Source organism: Capsicum annuum, chromosome 2 (genome assembly GCF_002878395.1).
Source record: "Capsicum annuum cultivar UCD-10X-F1 chromosome 2, UCD10Xv1.1, whole genome shotgun sequence".
NCBI classification, from domain to species: Eukaryota; Viridiplantae; Streptophyta; class Magnoliopsida; order Solanales; family Solanaceae; genus Capsicum; species Capsicum annuum.
Genome location: NC_061112.1, coordinates 120,534,133 through 120,543,618, shown reverse-complemented (window position 1 = coordinate 120,543,618; position 9,486 = coordinate 120,534,133).

The window sequence follows — 9,486 nt, the reverse complement described above, 5'->3', positions numbered from 1 at the left end:
CAAGAGAAAAGTAAGTGTTTGATGGTATGAAATATTGTTGAAGTTGGTTGTGATGAAGCTGAAGTCAGTTGGGTTTCAGAATATATAGCAAATAAGAGGGAAAGAATACTTATCTAGTGATATCTATATCTATGATCTCATTGGGTATCAAGATCCCATGTACAAGCAATTAATGCACTCCTGAGAATCTGCAATCTATCAATTTTCCAATATGTTTATAAAGGGGGACCTAACCAATTTTGTCCTCCTATATGTGGCTGCAAGGCTTGAAATCTATTCTATGATTTCTTGAGCTTCAATATGATATCTTTTATCCATTGGGAATTTCTCAAGATTTTATCCACCATGACTATAGTTCATTCAGAGTAGAACTATGTCTTAGTATTTCACTAAATAAATTGAGGAAAAGCTGAAATTCATTTGTATCATATTATCAATTACTAATGTTTGTCAAAGATTAACCTGTAATTGCTTAATAAGAAAAGGTGGATCAAGATTTGAGCTTTATGAGTTTAGTTCTGAAATCTAGGACTAGACCTTAAGTAGTATACCCTCCGTCCCAATGTATGTGGCACAATTGGAATTTCGAGAGTCAATCAAGTTTTTCTTTGATGAAAATTCTTTGTCTTTTAAATTCAAGTTGTTAATTATTGTGATTTGTTGTAGTACTTTTTATTTTTAGATAACCGTGGTGTGAGGTATTTGCCACCTCCCACCAACATGGGATTTGAACATAAGACCTTAATCCACTTCATGGACCATTAAGCCATAACCTTGGGTGCATTGTGATTTATAGTATTGTTTACATAGTTTCCAAGTACATAAACTTTATTCTTCAAAAAACTTAAAACTTTTTTGTCTAAATTGATTGTCAAAGTTTAAAAGTTTGAGTTTCGAAATTCTGATTGTGCCACATAAATAAAACAGTGGGAGTAGTAAATAGATTCTGAATTTGATTTATATATCTATTTAATGATTTTTTTAACACATATACATAATTTGGATCAAGGCTACTTGGTTCTGTCAAACAGTATGCTGAAGGCTACGTCTGCCCCTGTCAAATAAGTGATCTAATTTTATTAATATTTTTTATAATGCCAATGCATAGAACTTAATTTCCTTTGTAGTAAGTGTCATGTATATCTACTTTTATCTTCTTCTTACTATGTCCTTTTGGCTCTGGTCATTACTATGTGCCATGTTTCGAAGGATGCCTGCCTCTGTTAAATAAGCCGTCACACAGGAATGCAAGGAAGGAAGGAAGAGTATACAAGAAATTTATGAATTTGTTCAAATTAAAGATGCTAATTAAATTAACGTACACGTAAACCTAAGTATTATGACCTGGAAACTCATATAGTAGTACTTGCCAGTAGGGCTGGGCATATTTTGGTTTAAACCGAAAAAACTGAAAAATCAAATCGAAATTTTAATTTCGATTTGGTTTTTCGATTTCTTGGATCGGTTTTGATTTTCAATTTTTGAAATTCGGTTAAACGGTTTGGTGTTCGTTTTTTCAAAAAACAAAAAATTTGGATAAACCGATTAACCGAAATTCTATAAATAATTAATAATATATATATATATTATTTAATATATAATAAAATAATATAAATATATAATAGCCACCCTAATAACTAATAAGTAATAGCACGCCACATACAGCTAAAAACATACATCAGTCCAATATTAGAACAATCGATTGAACCATCGACCGCCAGCGAGATCGTCGTCTGTACAACGACACTAGAGCGGGCGACCAGACGACCACTGTGGGCTGCAGCCTGCAGTGCCGTTTGTGGTCTTTCCGGCAGCGACCACTCTTCCGAGTTTCGACTGTTTATGCAAACTTATGTTATTTTCGTTTGTACTTCGGGTACACAGAATCTGTATATGCAGAAACAGCAACTTCAACTAAAGTTCAAGTATATAAACAAGAACACAATGAAGTATATCAAATACCCTCAACACAAGATCAAAATGACCTTTCCAAGAGGTATATTTTATTTTTCAGAAAATAGATGAAACAGAAATGAATAAGACCAAGCAGTCCGAATTCACGGACTTTCCTTAAGGAATAATGCCCCTCACTGTACCCGAGGTTATGGAATCTTCCTCCCAGGATAAAATGGCCTTCAATCCGACTATAGCGGTACCTCAAATAGGCGGATTCTTCAAACACACAGAACGCTTTGATTGATCACACAGAATATTTGTAAAGAAAAGAAGAGAGTTTTTATTCTGCAAAATTTTTATATCAAAACCTGTAAAGGTAAGCAGGTTTATATAGCCTAGCAAATGCCTCTTCGAAAAGGTGGCATTGGTTCACTTAAATGGTGTGATATTTCTGAAAATGCATGTCTGCAACATTTTTGCTGAAGCAGTATACCATTTCACCAAACAGTGCACCTGTTCGAAACAGTGCATCACTTCATTGAAGAATTGCATCTGTTCAGTCGAAGCAGAAATAGTATATCAGTTCAGTGCATCCATCAGTTCAGTCAAAACGAAACAGTACATCAGTTCAGTCAAAACAGTGCATCAGTTCTGTTGAAACATTGCATCTATTACAGTTACTACATGTATTTCGTTAAATAAAGTTTGTCCAAAAAAGATAGATCTCATCGATCTATCATTTTCCAAATTCGAATCCAAATTCGAAGCCGAGCGAGCGACGACGATGACAGCACGAGGCATCTCTTATTTCTTGCCTCACTTATCATGTGGAGTAAGTATTCATCATTATAAATACTCCAAAGTTCCCTTCTCCCACAAATGTGGGAGAATTAGTGAACTTTTTAATTTTGGGAGTACACTTTCCAAATTAGCGTCTCCTCTTCTCCACCATTTTTTTCTCTATTTTCCATTCACACTTTTATGAAACCAACAATCCCCCACATGAATGGGGAATGGCTATTTTTTGTAAAAATTTTACGGACAAGAATATGATCATCAAGCAAAGACTGATTTCATCTGGATAAGTGGGTTTTCCTTTGAACTTTCCGTAGTGAACATGCATCGGATGCACTCGGTCAATCGATAGATTTGATATCTTTGAACCGTCGAGCTTTAATGTACACCTAGACAACACATGTCACACAACCAGCCTTCTAACGTTTATGGTTCTTACGGTTTTGTTCTTTTCATCCATGAACACGTCCCGGTTTTCATGAGGGCTTAGAGAATAGGCCTTTACTAACATTCTCCTTGAAGCGGCTTTCACTTCACCCTTACATAGGTGATTTCTAAACGTTCAATCCTACAGATTAAAATATTTGGTCAAATCTGCCAAATTTAGATAATCATTAAAAGACTTTTCACCTTAAGTTTTATCCTAGTTTACTATACATTATCTACATCATGAGAATGGGTTGGGTAATTGACAATGTTGAACCTGTCAGACACGACTTTGTTTGATCTCCTTGAACCTAGCTCTTGGGATCTCCAGTCTGCTAGATAGAGTTACCGCCACATTGACTCATCCTAGGCCTTAAACCCATTCCCTTGGATGTTCTTTCCACTCCTTATCTAGATAGGCCTTTTGTAAGTGGATCCGACACATTATCATTTGACTTTACATAGTCAATAATGATAATTCCACTAGAGAGAATTTCCCTAACGGTATTATGTCTCCGTCGTACGTGACGAGATTTACGGTTGTACATCATGCTCCCTGCCCTACCTATTGCCGCTTGGCTATCATAGTGTATACATACTGGTGCCACTAGTTTGGGCCAATACAAAATATCTCTCAAGAAATTTCGGAGCCATTCTGCTTCTTCACCAGCTTTATCTAATGCGATAAATTTAGATTCCATTGTAGAGCGAGTGATACAAGTCTGTTTGGATGATTTTCAAGAAACTGCTCCTCCACCGATAGTAAATACATATCCACTTGTGGATTTTACTTCGTTCGATCCGGTGATCCAATTTGTATCACTATGTCCTTCAAGTACCGCAAGATATTTATTATAATGCAAAGCATAGTTTTGAATGTATTTTAAGATACCCCAAAACTCTTTTCATTGCCATCCAATGAGTTTTGTTGGGATTACACCTGTACCGACTCAATTTTGTAGTTGCACATGCTATGTCCGGTTGTGTACAGTTCATTATATACATTAAAAATCTCAATACTCTTGCGTACTCCAATTGTGAATCACTTTCACCTTCATTCTTTCGAAGTGCAAAGTTCACATCCAATGGAGTCTTGGCAATACCGAATTCCATATCCTTGAACTTGTCAAGTACTTTTTCGATATAATGAGACTGTGACAATGCTAACCCTTGTGGATTTTGATGGATTCTTATACCTAAGATTACATCTGCAACTCCAAGGTCTTTCATATCAAACTTGCTCTCGAGCATTCGTTTGATTGCATTTATGTCACAAATATATCTGCTGATGATCAACATATCATCCACATATAAACAAACAATGACTTGGTGATTTGGTGTGTCTTTAATATATAAACATTTGTCACATTCATTTATCTTGAATCCGTTTGCCAACATGGTTTGGTCAAACTTTGCATATCATTGCTTAGGTGCTTGTTTTAGTCCATAAAGTGACTTAACAAGTTTACACACCTTATTTTCTTTTCCTGGAACCACAAAACCCTCAGGTTGTTCCATGTATATTTCTTCCTCCAAATCTCCATTTAGGAATGCGTTCTTCACATCTATTTGATGGATTTGAAAATCATATACCACCACCAAGCCAATTAACATTCAAATCGAGGTTATCCTTGTTACTGGTGAGTATGTATCAAAGTAATCAAGGCCTTCCTTCTATTTGAAGCCTTTTACTATAAGTCTTGCCTTGTATTTGTCAATTGTACTATCTGCCTTCATTTTTCTTTTGAAGATCCATTTAGAACCTAACGGTTTATTTCTTGGAGAAAGGTCAACCAATTTCCATGTATGGTTGCTTAAGATTGAATCTATCTCACTATTGACTGCCACTTTCCAAAAGGATGAGTCTGACGATGGCATCGCTTCTTTAAATATTTGAGGCTTATTTTCTTAGAGAAATGTTACAAAATCTGATCCAAATGAAGTTGACATTCTTTGATGTGTACTACGTCTTGGATTTTCTTCATTATGTACATTCTCACTTGGTTCATCTCGAGGTCGCTTAGATCCTCCACTAAACTGTTCATGTCTAATTTTATACGGGTAAATATTTTTAAAGAATTCAGCATTGTCTGATTCAATTATTGTATTTTCATTAATATCCGGATGTTTGAATTTATGAACCAAAAATCGATATGCTTTACTACTTTTAGCATATCCTATGAACACACAGTCCACTGTTTTAGGTCCTATCTTAACCATTTTAGGTACAGGAACTTGAACCTTCACTAGACACCCCCACACTTTGAAATATTTCAAGCTGGGTTTCCTTCTTTTCCATTTTTCGTAAGGAATTGATTGTGTCTTACTATGGGAAACTCTGTTGAGTACACGATTGGCCATAAGGATAGCCTCCCATCATAAGTTTTGTGGTAAAGCAGAACTTATAAGTAAGGCATTCATCATTTCCTTCAAATTTCGGTTTTTCCTTTCCGCAATTCCATTAGATTGAGGTGAATATGGGGCCGTAGATTGATGGATTATTCCATTCTCTACACATATTTGCGCAAAGGGAGATTTATATTCTCCGCCCCTATCACTTCTTATCATTTTGATCTTTTTATCTAACTGATTTTCAACTTCAGTTTTATATTGCTTAAACGCATCTATTGTTTCATCCTTACTATTTAGAAAGTAGACATAATAATATCTAGTGCAATCATCAATAAAAGTTATGAAATACTTTTTCCTACCACATGATGGTGTTGACTTCATATCACAAATGTCAGTGTGTATTAAGTCTAAGGGATTAGAATTCCTTTCAACGGACTTATAAGGATGCTTTGCATACTTCGATTCCACACACGTTGGACACTTTGATTTATTGCACTCAAAGTTTGGCAAAACTTCTAAGTTAATCAGTTTTCATAACGTTTTATAATTAACATGGCCTAAACATTCATGCCATAAATTATAAGACTCAAGAAAATAAGAAGAATTCAAACTTTTATTTATTTCAACAGTCATTTCATTCATCTTATAAAGTCCTTCGGTCAGATAGCCTTTTCCTACATACATTTATCCTTTGCTAATTACAATTTTTTCAGAAACGATTACACATTTGAATCCGTTCTTGTCTAGAAGTGAAACAGAAATTAAATTCCTACGTAAATACGGAACATACAAGACATTGTTAAGTGTCAAGACCTTTCCGGAAGTCATATTTAAGCAAATTTTTCCTATTCTTTCTACCTTAGCCGTAGCGGAGTTAGCCATGTAGATCATTTCTTCTACTTGAGCCGAAGCAAATAACGAAAACAGCTCCTTGTTGGCACATACATGGCGGGTGGCACCAGAATCCATCCACCATTCACTAGGATTCCCCGTCAAGTTGCATTCTGAGAACATAGCACACAGATCATCGCATTCTTTGTTGGATTCAATCATATTTGCTTGATCCTTCTTCTTTTCTTTCTTTGGGGCACGACAATCTGTGGACTTGTGGCCAATCTTGCCACAGTTGAAGCATTTTCCCTTGAACTTTTTCTTGGTTTGATTGCTTTCTTGTTTAGCTTTCTTCCTTTTCTTGAAATTGTTTTGGTCATCTTCTACAATATGTGCTCCATTAATTGTAGAATTCCTCTTTGACCTTCTTTCGGAAGCTTTATTATCCTCTTCAATACGAAGTCGGACAAAAAGTTCTTCAACAGCCATCTCCTTGCGTTTATGCTTTAAGTAGTTTTTGAAGTCTTTCCACAAAGGTGGTAGCTTCTCAACTATCACTGGTACTTGGAAATCATCATTCACAATTAAACCTACAATACAGTTTATGTGAGTATTAAGAACATTTTTAATTTGTTCAACTAAGGTATTTTTCAAAGATATACCTTCTGCTAAGAGATCATGTATGATGACTTGCAACTCCTATACTTGAGAGACAACAGATTTGCTATCTATTATTTTGAAGTCCAGGAACCGTGCAACAAGGAATTTCTTCATTCCCGCATCCTCCGTCTTATATTTTTGTTCAAGTGCCCCCTACAGTTCCTTTAATGTCTTGGTTCAACTATAAATATTGTAGAGGTCGTCTTGGAGACCACTCAGAATATAATTCCTACAAAGGAAGTCCGAATGTTTCCAAGCTTCTACAATAACGAAGCGGTCTTTGTTCGAGGTTTCCTCGGACACCTCAGGAGCGTCTTCGCTAGTGAACCGTTGCAGACATAAAGTGGTGAGGTAAAAGAACATCTTTTGCTGCCACCGCTTGAAGTTAATGCCCAAAAATTTTCTGGGCTTCTCCGCCGGTGCCATTGTTGGTGGAGCATTTGAGCGACTTGATGTGGCAATATTAGTTGCCCCACAGACGTTGTCACATCCATCATTTGACTTTTTTTAGTCATCTTTCCTGTCAACACAAGACAGAAAAATTTAGTATTTTCAGAATATTACTTATAAAGTTAAATAACTTTTCAACTTTTCTTCTTGTTTCTAATTAACGACGAAGCTTTTATAACTTCAAATCGTCAACCGAGTGAACTTTAACTTGTGATGAAGATTTTATGTCTTCTAATCATTAGTTAAATTCAAGCAGAGTAAAAAGTTTAAAGCTTTAATCTCCAAAAACAAGTTATACAGATTCTGTAAAAGGAATTATTCCTTAAGATTCTTATTTTTGTTTTACTTTGGGTACACAGAATTTGTATATGCAGAAACAACAACTTCAACTAAAGTTCAAGTTTATAAACAAGAACACAGTGAAGTATATCAAATACCCTCAACACAAGATCAAAATGACCTTTCCAAGAGGTATATTTTATTTTTTAGAAAATAGATGAAACAGAAATGAATAAGACCAAGTCGTCCGAATTCATGGACTTTTCTTAAGGATTAATTCCCCTCACTGTATCCGAGGTTATGGAATCTTCCTCCCAGGATAAAATGGCCTTCAATCCGACTATAGCGGTACCTCAAATAGGCGGATTCTTCGAACACACAGAACGCTTTGATTGATCACACAGAATCTTTGTAAAGAAAAGAAGAGAGTTTTTATTCTGAAAAATTTTTATATCAAAACCTGTGAAGAAAAGCATGTTTATATAGCCTAGCAGATGCCTCTTCGAAAAGGTGGCATTGGTTCACTTAAATGGTGTGATGTTTCTGAAAATGCAATTCTGCAGCATTTTTGCTGACGCAGTATACCATTTCACCAAAAAATGCACCTATTCGAAATAGTGCATCACTTCATTAAAGAATTGGATCTGTTCAGTCGAAGCAGAAATAGTATATCAGTTCAGTACATGCGTCAATTTAGTTGAAAAGAAATAGTACATCAGTTTAGTCAAAATAGTGCATCAATTCTGTCGAAACATTGCATCTGTTACTATTACTAAATGCATATAAATGGAGTATTTATCAGATTTCATCAAATAAAATTTGTCCAAAAAGACAGATATCATCGATCGATCATTTTCCAAATCCAAATCCAAATCTGAAGTCGAGCGACCGACGACAACAGCGGCGCGAGGAATCTCTTATTTCTTGCCTCACTTATCATGTGGAGTAAGTATTCATCATTATAAACACTCCAAAGTTTCTTTCTCCCACCAATGTGGGAGAATTAGTGAACTTTCCAATTTTGGGAGTACACTTTCCAAATTGGTGTCTCCTCTTCTCCATCATTTTTTTCTCCATTTTCCATTCACACTTCTATGAACCCAACAATCCCCCATATGAATGGGGAATATATATTTTTTGTAAAACTTTTACAAGAATGTGATCATCAAGCAAAGACTGATTCCATCTGGATAAGTGGGTTTCCCTTTGAACTTTCCGTAGTGAACATGCATCGGATGCACTCGGTCAATTGGTAGATTTGATATCTTTGAACCGTTGAGCTTTAATGTACACCTATATAACACATGTCACACAACCATCCTTTAACGTTTATGGTTCTAACAATTTTATTCTTTTCAGTCATGAACACGTCCCGGTTTTCATGAGAGCTTAGAGAATAGGCCTTTACTAACATTCGCCTTGAAGCAGCTTCCACTTCGCCCTCACATAAGTGATTTCTAAACGTTCAATCCTGTAGATTAAACTATTTGGTCAAATCTGCCAAATTTAGATAATCATTAAAAGACTTTTCACCTTAAGTCTTATCCTAGTTTACTATACATTGTCTACATCATGAGAATGGGTTGGGTAATTGACAATGTTGAACCTGTCAGACACGACTTTGTTTGATCTCCTTGAACCTAGCTCTTGGGATCTCCAGTCTGCTAGATAGAGTTACCGCCACATTGACTCATCCTAGGCCTTAAACCCATTCCCTTGGATGTTCTTTCCACTCCTTATCTAGATAGGCCTTTTGTAAGTGGATCCAACACATTATCCTTTAACTTTACATAGTTA